Source organism: Canis lupus, unplaced genomic scaffold (genome assembly GCF_011100685.1).
Source record: "Canis lupus familiaris isolate Mischka breed German Shepherd unplaced genomic scaffold, alternate assembly UU_Cfam_GSD_1.0 chrUn_S2045H2244, whole genome shotgun sequence".
Lineage (NCBI taxonomy): Eukaryota > Metazoa > Chordata > Mammalia > Carnivora > Canidae > Canis > Canis lupus.
In genome coordinates this window covers 4,675-28,227 of record NW_023330922.1, presented here as the reverse complement: position 1 = coordinate 28,227, position 23,553 = coordinate 4,675, and the positions used below count along the sequence as shown (strand labels likewise).

The window sequence follows — 23,553 nt, the reverse complement described above, 5'->3', positions numbered from 1 at the left end:
ATCAATATTAATTGCATTTTCATTCACTCATTAGATTTATCTGGGGGTACTCACTGTTATAATTAAGTTGCTTTTAGGTGTACTAAAGGCAACTTAAGTGCCTTAGGTGTACTCTAAGGGTTTAAAAGCAATACTTTCTGAAGGTGCCAGGTTGGTGACCAGAGAGTAACCAAGACCCTGTGAAAATTGGACTATTATATTGACCTCCATTTCACTATTTTTTTTTCTCATTAATCTTTATTATGTACCTATTATATACTACATTTAGTGCGAAGCAGTAAGGGTATATAAATATATGCTAGCTTTTTTAGCACTGTTAGTTGAATAGTAACGGACATATTAGATCTTCCTGCAGTGATTTCTTTGGCTCAACAGGCAGCCAATTAGCACTGTAAGACGTAGAACTATAACATCACAAACAAGCTATTTGCGTATTTCAGTACTAAATTAGTTTTCCTTTAATTCAATGAAAGTAATGCTAATGATAAAATCTGATGAGAAAAATAAAATAAAATAAAATAAAATCTGATGAGTGAACATGCATTCTCAAGCATTTTCTTTTATCTCCAATTCATTTTATTTTCCTTTATCACTTTTCTTCAACATTGAAAGGGACTCATTAAGGAAAATACAAAGATATTAATGTAAAGATTTAACTGATATAAAGCGTACTGTCCAAGGTACAGGTACATATCAAATAATTTTAGTTAAAATAATGGCACTTGGGAAGCATTTTAGAGTATGGTAATCTCGAAGCTTGATAAACTGGAAGAGCCATCTAGATGTAGTTACATACTATCTTCACTCAGCACACTTACAATAAAGAAAACGAAAGATATTTAATTTACCATTGTATTAAGAAATATTTTATGTTCAACAAAATGTTTACTTTAGCATTGGGATTGCTTTTTAATTTATGTTTTTTAATAATTCCTTCTAATGACACAAAACCTTCGCTTCAGTTATATTCACTAAGGAATTTCATTCACTAAAAAGCATGTACTAAATCTGATTTGTTAAAAAAAAATCCTGGAATGCCTGGGTGGCTCAGTGGTTGGGTGCCTGTCTGTGGCTCAGGGCGTGATCCTAGATTCTGGGATCGAGTCCCGCATTGGGCTCCCTGTGAGGAGCCTGCATCTCCTCTGCCTGTGTCTCAACCTCTCTCTCTCGGTCTGTCTCTCATGAATAAATAAATAAATCTTTAAAAAATCCTTTCCATATTCAGATAGATGAATCTAGTAGTTATGAAAGTATTTCCATAATTTAAATTCAGCCAATCAGTCATGGTACTATTTGGTGTAGTTTTGTTGGACTCTCTAGATAACTTAGGTAATTGGAGAATTACTGCAGATTCTCTGGCAAAGGTGTTTTTATGGGAATAGTGAAGAACTCAGAAGAGTTCTTCTCAACAAATAGTGCAGTGGAACTTGTGAGCTGCGATAGCAAATATGTGATGGCAAGATGAAGGAATTATTGACAATTTTCATACAACCAGAAATGCCATAGAGTATAATTGCACTTCTATTTTACTTGCTACAAAAAATAATTCAGAAACATTGCTAAGTAAATTATTATACAAAATTTCCACAACGTATATTTTATATTTTTGAAAGAGCTTTTTAAATTTAATTAAATATATCTTTTAATCATATATCCCTCATGCTCAATTTAAAAAAACAAGTGAAAAGAATTCATTAAGATATGCCTAAATCTTTTCTTTATTCATATTCTGGAATTTTAAATCCAGTTATTGATTAATTGGTGTATCCACATCTGTGTTTTTCTGTACAGTATTTTCCTCTGTGATTTGAAGAGCTTCAGTAATGTAGGATTTCTGAAAATGTACTTTTTATTTTCTTTAAAAGTTCTTTTAGGCTACTGACATCTCTTTTATAACATTTGATATTGCCATATTCTTTGTATTATTGTCAACAAAAGAATTGCAGTCCAAGCTAGCATATGTAAAGGAAATAGAATTTTCATTATAAAATTCCTTTAACCAACTATGATTACAGAACATGTTCTAATTTAGGAAATATTAAAACACAAGTATGTGTATATGCATACGTGCACACATAAGTGATGAAAAAAGTTCATTCATTTATAATGTTCTTAACAACATTGAACCCAAAAAACCCCAACAAATGCTTTCCTTTAGCCAATCTCTATTATCTCAACTTTGAGTTTTAATATTTTTTCTCCTTTACCTTTACTTTTCTTCTGCCTCCTTCTCCTTCCTTATTTTCTTCACATATTATAAAGGTCATTAGGGACATTTATTTTATTATCATGCATGATACTTTCATACACCTGATTCATTACTGTTAGGTACTTGGAGATATTGTTGAAAATGCCAAGGTTCTCGTCATCAATAGGTGTTGAAAATGAAACCTATAACTTATCCAGCTACATTTTATTGTACAGTAAATTGATATTTCACAGGATACTATATATAGACAATTATATTAAACAAGTAAAATGATGTATTAAAAGTGTTTATATTTTAATTAGTAAAATTGCCCTAGGTAATTTATTTGATTATATGCCAATTATGGGTTTTATAGTATTGAAAGGAATCTTTCATCATTTTTCCACTGTTTTATGAGGTTAAACCACACTAGTCTTTTTAAATTCCTGTTAATCACCATGGCACTGCTCTGTTTTCCTGTTGCATGTATGAGTCCTTTCCCATGAAGTTTATTCCTTTAGAAATCCTCATTCCTTTGCTAGATCTCTTCTCTAAATATGATTCCTCTTTGGTAAGTTAATTAAAAATTAACATTTGAGTTTTGCATTTTTGTATCGAGTTATTATGAACAAAGATGATACATATATTCATGTGAAGGTTTCTGTGTGAATATGAGTTTTAATTTCTCTAGGATAAAAGCCCAGTAGTGCAATTGCTCTGTTTTAATTTTATGAGAAACTGACAAATTGTTTCCCAGAGATGTGGCAAGCAAAAATTGAGACCCCAAATTCCCACCCTATAAACTCTTCCACTTGAGTACCAGTAACAGCTGTGAATATGATGAGAAATACTCCTGTGATATGGTCAAAGGAATTTTGAAGACCTAATTAATGTCCCTAATCAGTTGACTTTAATATAATCAGTAGAGAGGTTATCCCTATGTGGATCAGACATAATTAAATGAGCCCATGTTAAAAGATACTCAAAGCAGAGACTGATCTCTTGGCCTGAGGAGCAAATGGGCATATTGCTGAGTGGGCCATGTCACAAAGACCCAGAAGTGGCCACTAGACATTGAGAATGCTCTCCAGCCAAGAGCTAACAACAACAACAATAAAAAAAGAGGATATCAGTCACAAAACTACATATGAATGAATTTCTCAAACAACCTAAGGGAGATTGAAAGTGCTTCATTCCTTGATTCAGGGTCCACATTTAGGGAACACCTTAATTTCAACCTTTTCATACCCTGAGTAGAAGATCTATAAAATAAAATATGTGGCTGGATTTTATCCTCAGTTCTTGGGACATAACCTTTAAGCTCTTGGAATTTGCTAAGTGATAGGAGTGTCTATTATTCATCATGAGCCAATCAGATTGCACCAGATAATGTATGCTAGGAAGGTGACTTATGGTGGGACCCTAGGTAGCCAATGCTAAGGAAATGGCTCAAGATGGGGTTTGGTCAAGACAGAAAGACCATGTGGTCAAAGAGTTGAGGCTTTAGGGATTAAAGGGGGCTGGCTTTAACTTGAAACTTCTCCCTGAATAAAAGAAGAGTGAAACATAGAAGACACTGGCCTTTTAGTTGTGCTACCTGAGGGGCCAGTTTCTGTCTTGCTTCACATGGAGTGTTGATGGAATAGCCAAAAATAAGATACCTAGAGGCAGGTGAGAAAAAAATAACATGGTAAGCTGCTTGCTTGCGGAAGGTGAGATGGCTCTGTGAGATTGAGAGAAAACAGAATCTGAGGCTTCTCCCCCAAGAAAGAGATAAAGGGTTGAGTATGCCTGCTATGGCCCTGATCTATCAATGAGCTGTTGGAGGAAGTAGTTTGTTTCTTTTTACGTGGAATGCTGAAGGAACTGGCATAGTTTAATGAGAGCAACTCAGAACAAAGAAAAGGCGCAGGTGGCTTACTGTACCCAGACTGGCTCAGCAACAGAGAGAGAAGGTACAGAGTTAGACACCTGGACAAGGAAGGAGGGATAGAAATAAAGCATGCATCCAACATACTGGCCTAATGTACAGCAGTCAGACACCAGATGGAACAAGAGATTATGGGCTCCTAAAAGGAAAAGAAACCAGTCAATCCTTTGTTCAGTAATTTATATACAGAAGTCCAGAGAAGACACATATATACAGAAAAGGCTTGAGAGACTCCTAAAATCTCTCCCTGGATTGACAGGTGAAGATTTTCCTTGTCAAAGATGGTAGATAAGGACTTGGAGAGGTGGCTATTTTTTCTGCACAGACAGCAACACAAAGATGTAAGGAACACAAAGGATCAGGAAGCCATGACACATCAAAGAAAAAAAATAGAAATCTCCAACAAGAGACCTTAAAAAATGAGATCTATAAATTGCCTGACCAAAAAACAAATCAAAACAAAACAATCACTTTAAAAGAGCCTAGTGCATTAAAAGGAAACATAGCAACAGTAAATGAAATCCAGAAAATGATGCATGAACAAAATAGAAATATAAAAAAGGGGGAAAAAAGAGCCAAACAAAAATTCTGTACCTAAAGAATACTGAACTGACAAATTTAATAAACAGCTTCAACAGCAGACTCGATCAATCTTAGAAGGAAATAACAATCAGCAAAGTTGAAGAAAGATCATTTAAAATGATCAAGTTAGAGAAGCAAATACAAAAAAGAATGAAAGAGTGAAGAGAGTCTAAAGGACTTATGAGAAACCATCAAACAAATCAGTATATACACAGTAGGAGTCCCAGAAAGAGACAAGACAGAAAAAAAAAGGACGGAAAACTTATTTTAAAAAATAAAGGCACAACAAAGGATCTGTACTTGGAAAACTATAGAACACCCATTAAAGAAATTGAGGAACACAAAAAGAAATGGAAAGACATTCCATGCTCATGGATTGGAAGAACAAATATTGTTAAATGTTTATGCTCCCCAGAGCAATCTATACATTCAATGCAGTCCCTATCTAAATACCATCAATAATCCTAAAATTTGCATAGAACCAGAGAAGACTCTGAATAGCCAAATGAATATTGAAAAAGAAAACCAAAGCTTGTGGCATCACAATGCTTCATTTCAAGTTCTATTACAAAGCTATAATCACCAAGACAGTATGGTACTGGCACAAAAACAGACACAGATCAATGGAACAGGATAGGGAGCCCAGAAATGGACCCTCAACTTTGTGGTCAACTAATCTTTGACAAAGCAGGAATGAATATCCAAAGGAAAAAGACAGTCTCTTCAACAAATGGAGTTGGGAAAATTGAACACCCACATGCAAACTCATTTTATGATGTTGGCATTACCCTGATACCCAAACAAGACGAGAACACTGCAGGAAAAGAAACCTATAGGCTAATATGCCTGATGGACATGGGTACAGAATAGTCAACAAAATGCTAGCAAATTGGATTCAACAGTGCATTAGAAGTATCAAACACTGTGACCAAGTGTGTTTTCTCTTTGGGATGACAGGATGGTTCAAAATATACAACTCTAGTCCTTGGGAGTTTTTTGAGTAGACAATTATATCACCATGTTAATTTTTTTTTATTTTCCCAAACTGTAGATCTTTTTATTTCATTTTCTTTTTTTTTTTTTTTTTTTTTTTTTTTTAAAGAGTTCTAGTGTGCCTGGGCTGGCTCAGTCAGTCAGACACCTGATTCTTGAAATATATTTTTTTAAATTTTTATTTATTTATGATAGTCACACAGAGAGAGAGAGAGAGAGAGGCAGAGACACAGGCAGAGAGAGAAGCAGGCTCCATGCACCAGGAGCCCGATGTGGGACTCGATCCCGGGTCTCCAGGATCACGCCCTGGGCCAAAGGCAGGCACCAAACCGCTGCGCCACCCAGGGATCCCCTTTTTATTTCATTTTCTTGCCTTATTGCTCTGTCTAGGATTTTCTGTACTATACTCAATAGGATGCTGAGAGCAGACATTCCTGTCTTGTTTAAAGGAAAGTCCTGAGTGTTTAACCACTAAGTATAATGTTCAAGCTTTCTTATTCCTTACTGATTTTCTGTCTACTTTTTATGTGGGTTATTTGTAAAAAAAAATTTACTATGATTTGCCTGGTTCTCTTTTCAGTTCTGTTTTTTTTTTTTTAATGTATTCTGAAGCTTTGTTATTAAGTTCATAAACATTTAGGATTGCTTATTTCTGGTGAATTGCTGATATCACTAGTAAATAGTGATCATTTTATCCCTAATAATATTTTTTTCTCTTAAATTTATAACATTTTATTTACAATAGCTGCATTTAAATGGGATGATTAGCCTATTTGAGTTTGATTTGGCTACTATATGGTTAGATTTGTATCTATCATTTTGGGCTGTGTATGTGTGTATGTGGTTTCTTTATACCTTTGTCCTAGTCTTTCTTTTTTAACTTTCTTTTGAATTAACTGAGTTTTTCATGACTGCCTGTTATTTGCTTTGTCCATTTATTAACTGTAATTCTTTGTGCGTGAGATAGATTACTTTAAATTTCCTAGTATACATTTCTACTTGTCATAGTATGCTTTCAAATAATATTGTATCACTTAAAACTTATGTAAACTATAAAATGAATATTTCCATATATACTTTCCCATGCTACATGTAATTTTTATACATTTCTTTCTACATATGTCATAAGTGCCATAAAACATTATTTGCTTATAAACAATTATTCTTGAAGGTAATTTAAATAGGAAATTATATTTATTCACAGATTTTTAGTATTCTTCATACTGGGTTGTTATGTGTTAATATTTTATTCTAATAACTTCTATTAACATATTTCAGGGCAGATCTGTGGGTAATGAAGCCTTATAGTTTCTGTATATTTGAGTCTTTGCCTTTGTTTTGCCTCTGTTTTGCCTTTTTACTGGATATGAAATCTAGGTTGACAATTTTCTTCTTCAGTCCATTCAATTGTTGTTCTATTTTATTTTGTATTACCTTGTTTTAATCCTGTAATTGTTCTTCTATCCATAATGTGTCTTCTTTCTCTGATTACTTTTATGTCCTTCTCTGTGTCTCTGGCTTTGAAAAACTTCATGATCACGTGCCTTCATGTAACTTTCTTTGTATTTCTTGTATTTAGAGTTTGTTGAGCTTCTTGGATCTGTGGGTAAATGATTTTCATAAAACCTGGGGAGATTTTTGCTCCTATTTTTCCTATTCTTCTACCTTCAATCTGGCAACTCCCTTTGGATGTGCCCTGGGCACTGTCTCCAGGCAGTCAGCTGAGATGTTGATAGAGGTCTTATTTGTATCTCTCAGAAATCACTGTCCTACACTGACAGAAATTATCTACTTTTTTTGAAAGCCATTAACTTATATATTGTGTTCAGTTTTTGAGGCATTTTAGGAGGATGGCTAAGATACTGTGGCCAGAAGGTTCTCTCATCTTTTTAAAATGATTTATTCTAGGAATGCCTGGGTGTCACCGTGGTTGAGCGTCTGCCTTCAGCTCAGGGTGTGATACTGGAATTCCAGGATCAAGTCCCCACATTGGGCTTCCTGAATGGAGCCTGCTTCTCCCTCTGCCCGTATCTCTGCCTCTCTCTCTTTCTGTCTCTCATGAGTAAATACATAGAATCTTAAAAAAAATACTTTATTCTGAATGGTTCTCCTCAGGATTTCCATCTTACTTGTTTATTGATTCACTCATTCTTGTGAAGCATGATGCATTATTAGATGAATTTGAAGTACAAAAATAACCTCTGATACTTAAAGTCCTGACATGAAAATGCACACTCACTTTAAAAAGCTTTTGTTTTGTCTTCCAAACTTACAAATTGCAAAACATTCCAAGAATCCGTTTTTGTGCAGGGAATCTCATTTCATTTTACAGATTTAAAAAGTCAGATATGTAATGATATGAAATGTATAACTCCTGAACATTTCCTCTCATGAACTTTTCAGATTTATTTTATTTTATTTTATTTTATTTACTAAATATTTTATTTATTCAATTGAGGCAGAGAGATAGATAGATAGAGAGAGACCATGAGCAAGGGGAGAGGCAGAGGGACAGGCAGAGGGAGAAGCAGGCTCCCCAATGAGCTGGGAGCCCGAGGTGGGGCTTCATGCCAGGATTCAGAGATCATGACCCCAAGCTGAAGGCAGACACACTTAACCATCTGAGCCACCTAGGAGCCCCTGAACTTTTCAGATTTATATATGCAACTGTCTTCTTAACATTTTGGGTTGGATACAAAATACAGATTTTAAATTTCATTAAAAAGAAAGGGAAGAAAAGGAAAGCTAAGGAAAGAATTTAAGGGAGGGGAGGAGGAAAGAAAGAGAGAGGAAGGAAGGCAAGAAGGAAGGAAGAGAGGAAGGAAGGAAGGAAGGAAGGAAGGAAGGAAGGAAGGAAGGAAGGAAGGAAGGAAGGAAAGAAGAAAAGAATACAATTGTAGATTACATACTCTGTCTCTGCGTATCTGCTCTCCTATTAGCTTTTCTGTCTTGGTAAATCCCGAAACTGTATATGCAGCTGCTTGGGTGGAGGAGGGGTGGAAAAATCTTACAGTTCATTCTTCTCTTTCCTCCAACCTCAAACCATATCCACTCTAATTCCTAATATATCATGTATTTGACCAGTTTTTATTTCCTATCTCAGTAGGGTCTTTTCCTAGACTATTTCAAGGATTTTGACATTGGTTTACTTCAGTTTGCCTACTTCTTTACTTTTTGAGACTTGCATTTTCTCTCCCGAACACTCCCTAAACTTTACTTTCTGAACTTAAATTCCTCACCAACAACCAGAACATGCCTCCCCATTTCTCATCAATCTTCCTCACATTTGCTTATTCCTAATCATGAATCATAATATGACTTTTGCTAACAAAACTTACTTGAATCCATTCTTCCTTTGACTTATCTCATTTCTGGACAACTGAATTTGTTGATTTCTTCAGTTTAATCCTTTTCTGAACTCAGAGCTTTTTTTCTTTTCTTTCTTTCTTTCTTTCTTTCTTTCTTTCTTTCTTTTCTTTCTTTCTTTCTTTTCTTTCTTTTCTTTCTCTCTCATCTGCCTGGAACTCCTTTTCCATAAATCTCATACAGATGTTTAATTTAGGTATTATCTTCTCATTATTAACAGCATCAGAACTGGTGAATTCATACTGATCTCACTTTGATTATACAACATTCCATTTTTGTGGGAAGAGAAAGAGCATAATTTTGGAAATAGTTATTTGAGATAAGAAGGCCAAAGATATAAATTATTCTTGGATATCCATTTATCTTCTGTATTCATCATAGTAACATCTACAAATGCTTTAATCAGAAAAATTACTCTACTAGTAAAAGTAATTATAATAAAATGCAATCATTGGAAGCAATTTCAGTAAATATAATGAGTGAAATCCTTAATTATACATTTGAAAGAGAATAAAAAGTTTTTGGGTTTTACAAATGTGAAAAGTAACAGCATAAATTAATCTATTTTGAAAAAAATAAGTTAATCTATTTTGAATAATAAAAGTCAATCAAACTGCTTAGTAAGAAGATAAAAATCATTAATAAATTTCTCTATTATGGCTTCTCTATAATACTTTGTCTTTAAATAGGCACTATAAAATAATTTTTAATTTTTTTTAAAGATTTTAATTATTTATTTGACAGAGCACACATAATCAGGAGAAGTGGCAGACAGAGGCAGAGAGAGAGGCAGGCTTCCTGTTGAGCAGGGAACCCAATATGGGGCTTGATCCCAGGACTCCGGGATCATGACCTGAGCTGAAGGCAGATGCTTAACCCACTGAGCCACTAAGGTGTCCCTAAATTTTATTATGAAAAAATTAGATGAAAGAAGACTAATATGATTCCTTATGTGAGCATCACATAGCTTCAATGATTATCAACTGAAGTCTAACATTATATTATTTATATCTTAACTGCTTCTATAAACCATACTTTTACATATGTAAAAGCTTAAATATGTATCTTTAAAAAAGAATTTCTTTAAAAAAAATAATGTCATAATCATATGCAAATTTTAAAACCGTATCCTTTAAAAATCATTGTTCTTATGTTCCCATTGTCTTAAAAATTCCATTACTTTCATTTTGTTTGAACCAAAATTATTGTAATTTATATATACATGCACATGTTCACACTACACTCATTTATCTTCAAGTTTTGTCTCTGGTTTTGTTTTGTAATTTATTTGTTGACAAAATCTTTTTCCCATAGGATCATATGCAGTCTGTATGTTATTGATTACACCTTCATACTATTTTGGGGACATTTCTCTGACATCTGTGTTTCTGTGTTTTTAAAATGAGTAGCTAGATCTATAGGTTTCAACAGAATCAGGTCTAACATTTGGGCAGGACTATTTAAGTAGTATTATAAGTAGCATTTAAGCATATTATGTTCTTTCATCAGATACTAGATTGTGTATGACTGTCTCCTTTTGTGATGTTATCAGTTGTGCTAATTGATATCTATATTTCCTTTTCCATGATAGGTTTATTAAAGGGAATTTAATTTTTCTTAAAAATGTGAATCATAGTTCCATGATAATCATAGTACTTTTGGCAAAGTTTATTCATTAGAGTCAGTACATTTAAAGGTACGTTTAAACTTAGCTCTGATAGAATTATCATGAATTTTGAATGGAAATAATATTTATATCCTGTTTCAACAACTGATTACAATAAATGCATTTCTTTAAACATGTTTTATATAAAGATGTATCATAAAATAAGGATGATTTACTGTACTCAGATGAAGCAGTATTTTAAAATTATCAGTGGGATATCTTTCACATGTTAGAATTTAATATTTGATTTAAATAAATTTTTAAAATATTTGGCCATAGCATATATAGAAAATACACTCAAATAATTTTGGAATTTGTTTATAAAGCCCAAATCTAATAAGATGCAGTTAGTGTTATGGAAAATGTTGTTTCTCTTAAAGTTGAAGAAATTCTTTGCAATGAACTAGACCTAACTTTTTAATGCTCTAAGCAGTGACTTTCCAAGTTATCATTTCAATGAGTGGCTGCACTAATAGGAGAGTGCATATTTCTAAGCATGATACTAAGCAAAATTGTGACGTAAAATATAACTGCCACACTTTTTTAAAGTATTGTTGATAATCCCATTTTTTATGCAAAAGTAGCTCTTTTCATTTACTTCTATCATAAGGCCTTTCTTTTATTTCTCTAAACACACTATTCTACACCAATATGTATTATGTCACCACTGAAGTTTTCTTTCTTTTTTTGTACTTTTTTTCTAGAGTGTCCTGTCACACTAATAATACACACACGACTCAGCATGTTCAGATTTATATTCTGTAATAGCTAGTGTGTATGTTCTGATCTAAACAAAGTAATCTTTGGTATTTTTGACTTTATACTTTATCTTCCCATTTATTTTTTTAAAAAAATTTAAAAAAGATTTTATTTATTCATGAGAGACAGAGAGAGAGAGAGAGAGAGAGAGAGGAGCAGAGATAACAGGCAAAGGGAGAAACAGGTTCCACACAGGAAGTCTGATGCAGGACTCGATCCTGGACTCCAGGATGGTGCCCTAGGCTGTAGGCAGGCGCTAAACCGCCAAGCCACCCAGGGATCCCTATCTTTCCATTTAAATTTAAAAACTATTAGGCAATTTTCTATGAAAGTGACATATTTATTATACATCATGAAATAATGCATATAATTAATTTGTCTTTAAATGGAAATCTTTAGGATGAATTTCTTAATTATATAATCTCATTTTAGCTTTACTTTTATGTTTAGCAGATATTAAGGTTTCATATAAACAGTAATGCCGTGGAACAATCAGCAGAAGTGTTTCAAACTGTGTAATCTACCAGTTGGTGACACTAATTTAATAGCAATCATTGAGGCTGGCTTATATAAGGGACTATTATAGTTAGCTTTATGGGAAATAAATTATACCATGTACTACCAGGTTAATAATGGATGATATGCTAAACTATTTGACTTGTCTCTCTTAATAAGTATACTTGGTTTTGCAAATAGAAAAAGCTTCTAAGTCATCTATCCTATCAAATCTCCCTACATCTTGAGTAGCTAGCTACCTGCTATGTGTTACAACTTTTTGTACATTTTCATGTTCCATTTTAAATTCCAGTGTAGTTAACATTTTTCATTATTGTTGATATCAGGAATATTATTTATTGTGGAAATGAAATCCTTTTCATATTTGTAGCAAATGTTTATACTCATTATACAACTTCTTGTTTTCTGGTATGTTTTAAAATCTGTACATTTTTATTTAGTAAAAGGTACTTGTCTTCTATTTTTGTATGTTTTCTGTTTTGCTAAACATTTTCCAACATTAAAAAATAATTTCCATAGTTTTTGTAATTTTATTTGAACTATCAAGCTTATTCCAAGTCTGTATTCAAATGAAGGCTTTTTCTGGCAAGCCAAGAAATAAAGACCCCAGAAAAAATTTTGTAAAATTACCTTTTTCATTTTCTCCTTCTATTTGGTGTTACTTTCCTATGGCTATTTCTTTTTCAGTTACATTCCACATGTGGGCAAAGAAAGTTTGGAAGATCCAAGATTGCATAACCCTTCTTCTAACTAGTGATCCTAGAGGAATAAAGACCCTCTCTTTCCCATAAAATATGTATCAGATCTCAGTAAAAACCCTAATTTGCTTGATTTGGTTCACAAAAGGAAGAGAGGACCTCTCAGTCACCCTAGAAAATCATCACTCTGAGGCAAGTAGTAGGTGTGGGAAATCTGACAGGCAGTCCCAGGTGGACCATATGCACTGAGAGAGAGAGAGATGGGCACAGAATATGCACACACTTAGAAATGTTTCTGAGAGCTGACATTTTGTTTGACTAACCCTGAAATTCATGTTTCATCATATAAAGGAATAAAGACCCCCGACCAAATATAAACAAATTATATCAAGATATTTTCAGATGAGATCCTTAAGTGTTTCGAGTGGTTCTACAGGGAAGAGTGCATCAGTTAGCATGTAGTGTTCTATGACTGAAAAATCACATTTTCCTCCCACTATCTCATTTATTTCTTATCGTTTCCATTCTGTACTGAAATGCCCATCTCTTTATATATATGTTCACCTTTTTCACTGGAGTGTTTATTTTTAAAGTTTTTGTCTTTGATAATTCCAACAACTGGGACCTATCTAAGACTAGTTTTGTTTATTACTTTCTCTACTGATGGTACATCCATTTCTTGTTTCTTTGTGCATTTTGTAAGTTTTGGTTGAAGTTGGATATTTTCTGTAAGCTTAAAACACTTAGGAAAATCGTATCAATGCATGCAGACACATTTCTTTTTTCTGCCAGGTTTTTACTGTGGGTTGTTGAGTCAGTCTATTTCAGAATTGATCTGGGTTTGGTCCTGTTGTTGCTATGGTTATTTGCACCTTACCACAGGCTTCAAATTCCTCTAATGTTACCTTGTTTTTAGTGTGGGAGTTGGATTGCTTAAGAATTTCAGGGATGTTGCTCTACCCTCAGTTTTAGGTCTTCCCTTTGTGACTACTCTTCGAGAAGATTACTCATGCTTCTAAATTTCCTCAGTGGTAAATTGTGTTGTCATTTAGTACTTGCTAGCCTAAGGTTTGGGGTGGAGACGGGCCTACAGTAAATTTCCTATTGTCTTGATTTAGCCTCAGACTCAGGCAGACCTTGTATCCCTGAGTCATGAAGGTGAGGTTTTCTCAATGGTCCTCTCTGTGCTCCACTTGTAGGGTGACTTGAATGGACTGAAGCTAGATTTCCTCATTCACCTCCTAGGAGTAGCGGGAGTACGTTTCTGAACCCTTCTCTCGGCTACAGTGGACCTTAGCCTGAGTTCCAAAGGCAACAGTGTTTGCGATTCTTCTCCCAGTATCTTGAGGCTTTGCCTCATGGGAAGAAAGTAAAGAGGATCCTTCTGAGGTGTGTCTTTCCCACAGCATGTGCTGCTCCCTTCCTCTAGGTTTATACAACAAGAGATTCTTGTTCTGGCCCTTCATCCTGATTCCAGTCTTCCTCGTGCATAGCTGTCTTAGTCATTCCATGCCGCTATAATTAATCATCATAGCCTGGGGGCTTAAATAACAAACATTTTTCATAGTTGGAGAGGTAGAAAAGTCCAAGATCAGGATGCTGGCATATCTTGTGTCCTATAATGGCCTACTTCCTGATTTGCATCTGGTCTTCTTCTCTTTGTACCTTTACAAAGAGAGAGAGTGAGAGAGTGTGTGAAAGAGAGTGAGAAAATGAGTGAGAGAGCTCTCTCATGTCTCTGCTTTTAAGGGCACTAATCTCACTCATGAAGGCTCTACCCTTTGGACCTAATGTACCCCCAAAGGCACTGCCCCCTAACAGTATCACATTAGGGTTAGAACTTCAGCATATAAGTTTAGGGGTGACATAAACATGCAGTCCATAACTACCCAATTAGGTTCATGGACAATAGCTTGGGAGTGAATGTGGATCTTGGATCTGAGGTTCTCAGGGTTTTATGTATCCTCATAATGGCCCACATTTGTCTTTAATAATTTTTTGAAAATATAACCTGCATTATTTGTAGCAGTTTGTATATCACATGGCATCTTCTGGATGTATGCAAATGCTTGTGATTGGTAACTCCTTGGAGTTGACTGTCTTCCCTTAGATTTCAGATTTTGCCTTGTCCTTATTTTTTTTTTCTGAGAAGTTCAAGAAGAGTTTTGCTTTTTTAAAAGTTATCTCGTATTTTTTGTTGAATGGGTGGGATTAGCATACTTTCTAGTTTTGTTTTGTTTTGTTTTATTTCCATCTATGGCGAACCCAGAATTTACCTGCTATTTTAATTTATTATTATGAATCATTTTAATTTACAACGTTTGGGTTGCTTATTCATATTTTCCTCAAAATATTTATTGAACAGATAATTTTATAAAGTCTATGCTAGTTTTAGACAGCATACAAAAATAAATATAATCATTGTTGGGATAATGGGAAACTATTGCTCACTCTTAATGTTTTCTTTTTTTTTTTTCACATGGAGGACATACCATTAGAATATCTTTGATATCTCCATTCTTTCCTCCTTTATTTATGGGAAGATGAGTGGTATTTTGTCAGTGACTTTGAGAGTAGACCTGGGAATGTGTAGCTCAGTCCACTATTTTTCTCTAATTTTACAAGTCAGATTACTGGGAGCCCACATTTTGTTCTTCAGGACAGATTTTTTTTTCAAGCTGACTATACATGGTAATATCTGAAATAATTCCAAAGCTACCTATCATTGGGTGAGTAAGTTTTCTATGGGATTCGGTATTAGAATCTGTCACTGCCTTTCAACTGTATCACCTTCATTCATAAAATAAAGCAATAATATTAACAATAATAAAAATTCTATTTTATATTCTGTATGCCTTATTATTCTTTGCCTATCTCAAGTAGATTTCTAATAAAGATAGATAGAAAAAGATATTACTTTCAAGTCCCTTCAAATAATAAGCAGCAGCATTATGACAGCCATTAATATTTTTTGATTGATGTATTTGCTAAGACCTCAATGCAATATCTAAAATAGTCCTCACAATTGTTACGAGGTTGATAGGAATATTTTTTCTTACGGTATATTATGGCCACTTATCTTAGTATCATCATGACTCATAATGATAACCTTTTAAAAATTCCTACCTCATAGAATTTTTAGCCGATCATTTCTATTTATTCCGTTCTGCTCCATTGCAGCTGTTTTCAACATGTGTACTTATTCCTTGCTGTATAACCAGTTATCAACACCTTAGTGGCTTAAAATAAACAATAATTAACTCATAGTTTCTGTGGATTGAAAATCTGGGTGAACCTTGACAAGAGGCCTCTTGCTCAGGCTCTGTCACAGGCTATCACTTGGTTGTCACCTGGGACTCCAGCCTCCTCAAAATGTGCCTGGGGAAGGATCTGCATCAAGCTCACTGACATGGTTATTGGCAGGTCTCAAGTTGTTCTTGACTTTTGGCCTGAGATAACAGTTGATTGCCTCATGGACAAGGTAGCTCACAACATTTTGAGAGAGAAAGGGAAAGGGAGAAAAGAGAAGTGGGGTGTGGGAAGAGGAGGAGGGTGCTAATATAAGTGGCATATCATCTCTGTTGCCATATTCTATGCATTAAAAGCAAGTGACTAGGTTAAGCCCACACTCAAGGGGAAAAGATTATAGAAGTGCACGGGAGCTAGGAAGTGGGACACATGAAGTGGCGGCACTTAGTGTAGAGGAGTTTTAGAATCGTCAACGTTTGAGGTGCAAATGGAGCTATGAATAACAAGATTGGGCTAGAGAAATATAAATAATTATGTCATAGATGGTGCACTTAAATGTTTCACAAAAAGAAAGGCTATGGTTTAATTTGTGTTTTGCCTTGATCATTCTCCCAATAGTATGAAAATTTGATGTAAAAAGGTAAGATACACTGAGAGGGAGGATTACTTGAGAAGTAGTAGTTGTAGTCCCAGAGATTCAAGATGAAGACCAATTTAAAGTAAGTAATCAACTGTAAGGATAATTAGGTGAAAAGGTATTTGAGAGAGACTTAATGGGAGTCAGTCAGTTGTTGGCTAAGCTTATCGATAAAAGTAGAGATCTGGACTACTTCTTGAATCTGAGTTTTATGATTGGGTGGAAATTGATGCCATTGCATAGTTAGCAAAAGCAGGCATGAGGTAGATTTGAGCTAAGGAATAGGTTCAGGGTCAAAGAAGAGAAAATGAACTTACTTTTTCTCATGTTGAATTCTTGTTATCATTAGCACATCTAATAGGAGGTGTCCCACAAATATTCTGTTCAGAATCTCAAAACTAGAGATCTGAATGTGCTGGTTAGTTACATAGCTGTCATCTTTACATCTTTCTCAACTTACTGAGGAAAATTAATATATTTTATTAATCTTTGAAGCTTCAAATGACTGATATATCACATAAGTTGTAAGTTCTTATGGTTTCTTTCTCAAAAAATAAGTTACAGTGAACTCAAGTTTCTTGTACTGTTCTAGTATTCTTATATTTCCTATGGTGTGGAGGTTGCGAATGCCTAAAGTTTTAAATTGGCATAGAATGCTTAAAATTATGATAACATATTTGATTGAAGTATTCATGATTGTCCAATTATAATTATAAAAATAAGGTCATGGGAAAAAAAATAAAAACTCTTTTTAGTCCTTAGTGGCAGATTGATATGTGACCACTCATTTGAGCAAAGAAATTTCTACATTTCTTCATAAACTGAAACTAATGTGGTTATTTATATGATGAGGTAGAAAGTAGACTTTAAAGATTTTGATTCAAATTCAACTGGAATAAGACATCAAATCAATATATTGAAATTATTCTATCATCCATCTTTTCTTGAATGGATTATATTGTTTTAGAAAAATGTTAGTTTATTTTTTCAGTCATTCTGATTAACTAACAATCTTGCCAAAAATGGAATGCCATGGCTAAAAAATCAGTATACTCAACTCAAATGTTCAACATTATTCTTAATACAAATAGCTTGTAATACCCAATAAAGTCACTTTTCTTTGACATGAACTAAAATATCTAATAAAGGGGTGGCAAAAGCACTAAAATGAAAGCCATCATTATATTGAGTTAGAAAGAGATTTATTTAACTGGTTAGGATTCTCACTAGAAATAACTGCATTCAATTTGTTAATAGTACTGTGAGGTTTTTTATAGGCTGCAATTTTTTTAACTGTTCCACTGATAGTTCAACATTCTGAGGACTAGCTTTAGTTCCACCATCAACTCGCTGTGTGAATTTCAAATTTACATTTGGCAAACAACAGGAAATTACTTTACCTACAGTGCTTATTCTGAAATATAATTTAGGATATGGTGTTTATTCTTCTGTTTTTAAATAGCATCTACTGAGAAATCACTTTTACTGGGAATCCAAACAACTGGAATTTATTTCATGCTCTATAATTTTATGAGAAGCAACTGAAAATAAAAAGGCTGATACCATGACTGTATCCATAAAAGGAACTTAGAGACTATGGTCAGTACAAAACCTATATTAATGATCCTACTTTTGGCAACAAAATACTGGATGTGTATGAAACAAACACATGCATATTAAAGATGCCTATTACTGATTGAACTATTAGAGGAAGATGATAACCTATTTTCTGAGAATTTTGGTTCTGGCATCTAACTGCCCAGATTTGAAACATTATGGCTCACTGTTTTTGTTTTTTTTTTTAATTTTTATTTATTTATGATAGTCACAGAGAGAGAGAGAGGCAGAGACACAGGCAGAGGGAGAAGCAGGCTCCATGCACCGGGAGCCCGATGTGGGATTCGATCCCCGGTCTCCAGGATCGCGCTCTGGGCCAAAGGCAGGCGCTAAACCGCTACACCACCCAGGGATCCCCTCTCACTGTTAATTATAGCATTAAATGCAGGTTATGTTACTTTAACTTTAAAAAGTTGTAAAATATATATATATATATATATATATATATATATATATATATACACACACACACACATATTTGATCTTGAATTCATTAGAAATGTTTATTCATTTTTGAAAAATAAACATAAAATAACTGATAATAATCATCTCCATTTTATAAGTAAGGAAACTGACATAACCATGGTTGAGGAGCATCCCAGATTTATCAGCTAGTATGTCTACAACTATGTTCTCACACTGACTTAGTCACCATAGATACCTAGCATATTTGTTTTATTAAGAACACTGTTGTACCTGTATTACTGCAGAATAGGAAATAGGGCAACCTAGATATCTCATAGGACTCAAAGAAATATTCTGTATCTAGAGAATATAGTCTGAATTGAAAATTATAAATATAATTTCTGTATCCAAAAGGGATTACCAAAATAAGAATTGGGGTTTTAGTTGATGATAAATTTAATGCAGTTATTTTAGGTGCTATTTACTAGAAAATACCAGATAATCCTAAATAGCTATTGTCATTATTATTCTTTGGGTATACCTAACTCTGCTGTTTAAAAAAAAAAAAAAAAAAACTAAACTAAATTTGCATTTCTCACTCTTTCCTTATTGGAGTTAATGAATTACAGTTATAGATTCATTGCATTTATGTAGATCTCCCTCTGATTATTTTTCAACACTCTGATGTATATTTTATTATTTTCATGTCTAAATGTCGACTTCAGTGGCCAGTAGACCCATGGAATACACATGCAGCCTGTACTTTCTCTATGGTTGTTCAGGAAGTCTTAATACATTTGGTTTTGTTTACTCATTTGTTCTAATTATCTATAGATATCTGCATTTGTGGACTTGCTCATGTTTCATTTGTATTGGGAAATAGAAATTCTATAGGTATACATATATACACACATATATATGATGAAGTATTACTCAGCCATCAAAAAGAATGAAATCTCGCCATTTGCAATGATGTGGATGAAGCTAAAGCATATTACGCTAAGCAAAATAAGTCAGAGAAAGACAAATACCACATGATTTCACTTGCATATGGAATTTAAGAAACAAATAGTTGAACATCGTCTATCTCTTTCATTTTCACCACTTACAATATAATGATTATGGTTTCAAATCCCCCCTCCTTTTTTTAAAATTAAAAATAGGGAGCATTTTTTCATGAATGATGACAATGGCACTCTACCATAGTGATCTTCCTCCAAAATGCTCGTAGCCCTGTATTATCATAAGGAAAATACCTGAAAACTCCCAATAGAAAGACTTCCTACAAAATGCTTGAGCCAATACTTCTAAAATTGTGAAGGATTTCTAAGAATCAGTCATAGTCAAGAGGAACTTCAGCAAGATGACCACTAAAGGTAATGTGGTATGGTGGATGGGACCTTAAAACAGAAAAAAGTACATCAAGTAAGAACTAAGGAATCCTGAAAAAAGTATACACTTTAGTTAACAATAATGGTTGGTTCACTATTTATGCATGTTAGCTAACGATAATATTGGTTCATTAATTGTAACAAGTAGACCATATTAATGTAAGATGCTGATAATAGAAGAATTTCAATGTAGAGTATATGGGAATTCTCTGTAGTATGTTTACAGTTTTTCTCTCAAACTTCAATTGTCCTAAAGTGAAAAGTATATTTTTTAAAAAAATAGACTTTAGAATGTCTTTGGTTTTGGTTTTGCTTTATTTTCACGTTCCTGAGGCTCCCACTCTGAAACTTTAAAACAACGTTAAAAAGTCTGCTAATAAGTATATAGATCAATCTCAGGTAAAATAAAAATTGATGTTTCCATATCACACATGCTTAAAAGAATGAAATAAAATTTCCCAAAGTGCAGTGTAAGACGGTTACTTAAATACTCAGAGTTGCCCTTCGTAGACTCTGAAAGAGAGATTAGCAGGAACATAGATTGCTAAACTGCCTCACTGCACTGATACTCCATGATTGACTTCCTGTGACAAATAGTAAATGAGATTTTCTTTTTCAGAGACTACAATGCCACAGTGACTAGTTTTTCTGCCCCAAGCATTGTAGGTAACCCAGAAGCCAAAATAATCTCTCTCTCTCTCTCTCTCTCTTTTTGAGAAAGAAACATCACTTTTATTTTGTCAACAGAAGAGATTAATTTCAGCACAGCTGATCTCCATGAATACATTTTCCTTCAGACATTGCCAAGGTCAATGGAATTTGACTTGTCTGGTACATTTGTGCTGGATATACAGTTTAAGCCTTCCAAAAGCAAATATAACTTACAATCTATCAAGGTTACTTTTTAAAGTTCAAGTTGAATATTTCTATTTTGAGCTCAGCCTTTGCAAGCTCTGCTGGTTTTTTCTCTTTGCCATATCCCTTGACTTTTTTTTTAAATGTACCTAAAATTTCTGATTATATTGATTCAGACTTTTTAAGGGAAGTAGAGATTATTGGATCAAGATGGTGAATACCTATGTGCCCTGAGCTTCTAAGCATAAACTCACATTGATGTTTATCTTAATTAGAATAAACTATAATGAAGAAATTAGATTTGTCTATGTCTGGAAGAATGGGTGATTTGGTGGCCTTTGTAGATCATATGCCTTATGTGATTGGTCTATGTATACTTTTAAATGGATCGCATCAAACAGTATAAAAAGTACAGTAATGAAATAATGTGCGCAGCTGAAAAATAAAAGTCTTGAACTTATATACTTTACATCATTTGGTTTTAAGCTAAATTTAAAATCCTAGATATTTATCTTCACATATTCAATCCGTTTGAAAATACCTCTAAGTTTTTGTGATTTATGATTGGTCTGGATGAAGGGCTCCATTGAAGCTGTTTCTCCAAAGTCTCCAATTCCCATATACTCAGTTAAAATAGTTATGAGCTTTGACATATAAGAGTTCTGTTGTATATCTAAAGAGTAAAATAAGATTGGGTCCATCTGGGGTGGTATATTAATAAATGAATATTACTTTATTTTCAGTTAAAAAAACCTCTTCTTTGATACATGGACTTCTTTTCTCTATCAATGCACAATATAAACATTTTACAGTGTTCATTTGGAAATGATGATCTGCAATAATATAAATGTGACATTTTTAAAAATGGGAATTTCAGGCACTGAAAGAAGATAATATTACAGAGGTTAATCATACAAATAATTTAGCTTTCTCCTTGTTTCTTTCAAAACATCTATTACTCCTCTCCTTTCCTTTGATGATGGACCTTTTCATTTATTTTGAGAATCGTCCCTCCTGTACACTAATGTGATCTACAAATGCAACCTTCAATATAGGAAACATCATGGTAGACTTCTGAGACCGGCCAATGTGTGCCATCCCCATTTAGTTAAGAAAAGGATATTTGACCAAAACTGAAATGGTCAGATTTATTTTAACAAATTGAAAGGGATACAGAAAAAGGTGAAAACTTTCCATAAACATTATTTACATTAAATCCTAGCTCTTCTAGTGTTTATTTGTGCTACTGTGTAGAGACCTCTTTCAAGAGAATGGAATCTACAGATAGGCACACATAGACAAAAGACAGATGAAATATTACTGAAGAACAGTTTTGTTTGGTTTGGTTTTCCCTTCAGGAAATTTTTGGATCCTTTCTCAAGTCTTGTCTAAGATTATTTATTGCTTGAGCTTCTTAGTTAGATTTTGAATATGTTTGATTTGGATTCCTGTCATTTTTATTCGAAAATAACTGATTCATACCTGAAAGTATGAGGATGGCTACTTCCTTGACCTGTGGTCTTGGTCCTTTGTGTGTGTGTGTGTGTGTGTAGAGTAATATTGCATGTGACAGTCTATGACAATTAACTTACAGGAAAAGGGAAAACAGTTAGGAAAAGGGGCCTACAACAGTGCTTCTGAATAAAAGGACAATATAAACTATCTCACTAAAGAGAATACCACCTATGCTTTATAAAATTGTTTAGAATGATTGATTTTAGAATGAGAAGCAGAGTGTGCTCATGAGCAGAAGAGGGGCAGAGGGAGAGGGACAAACAGACTCGGTGCTCAGCACCGAGCCCAACACAGGGCTCAATCTCACAACACAGAGATCAAGCCCTGAACTAAAATCGAGTTGGACATTTAACCAACTGAGCCACCAGGCACCCCTCACCTTAAGCTTTTTAGGAAGTCATAACTACTAGAATAGTTTCTCTGAGGATATAATTTGTTAAGATCCACTTTGTGACAATGGCCACTGAAAAATCATAGTTCTTTTTTTAAAGAAAATCTACCCTCAAAATTATATAGTCTCCTTTGAATTCTTAAAATCTAAATGGGCAGAATTGAAGAATCCTGCCAGTAATCTACATTTAGCGCCATTTGTCATCCAATAGAATTATGACCCCATTTTGATGTTGAGATTAATGTTATGTTTTTATGGCGGGAACTCTTTATTTCCTTTCACCTGGTATACTTCTGGATTTCACGATTAAAGAACCAGCATTTACTAAGTTATAATTAAATTTAATTAATATGCATGAATGTTTTTCCTCTTACTAAAGGAAGAAAATATTGGAATTAGTTTTAGAGGATAACATGCCAATTTAATACCGAAATCAGACTCATAGTATTGAAATTTTGGCACATGTTGCTTTTTGGAATATTCCAGTAAATCAAATAATTTCATGTGGTATATAAGCTTAATGGCATTTGAAACTGCAGTGCCCTGGCTTGTTTTAAATAAGAATTAAAGATGTGCCAACCTGTCACAACGCCTATGCACAAAGTACACTACAGTTCTCCACACCCCTTTGAGTTCATATCAATCATTTCAAAATTACATTTTTTCCTCAGAATGAGCTGTCACTGCCAATTTGAATAGTGGCTGTTGAACTGGAATTCATCCAAATTTTCAGCAAGCCATTTGGTTCATTATATCACAAACTAAATGACTTGCAAAACCATATTTTTTCATACT

The 23,553-nt window shown here is 33.9% G+C and overlaps 1 long non-coding RNA gene across 1 annotated transcript in view; it reads left to right on the top strand.

Annotated features, from left to right (window-relative positions):
• Window positions 1-20,658, top strand: part of LOC119868990 — a 45,399-nt gene extending 24,741 nt beyond the window's left edge. The window contains exons 2-3 of the long non-coding RNA XR_005387221.1: window positions 18,047-18,183; window positions 19,770-20,658. This is a non-coding gene — a long non-coding RNA (uncharacterized LOC119868990). The remainder of the gene's footprint in view (window positions 1-18,046; window positions 18,184-19,769) is intronic.
• The last annotated feature ends 2,895 nt before the right edge of the window (window positions 20,659-23,553 follow it).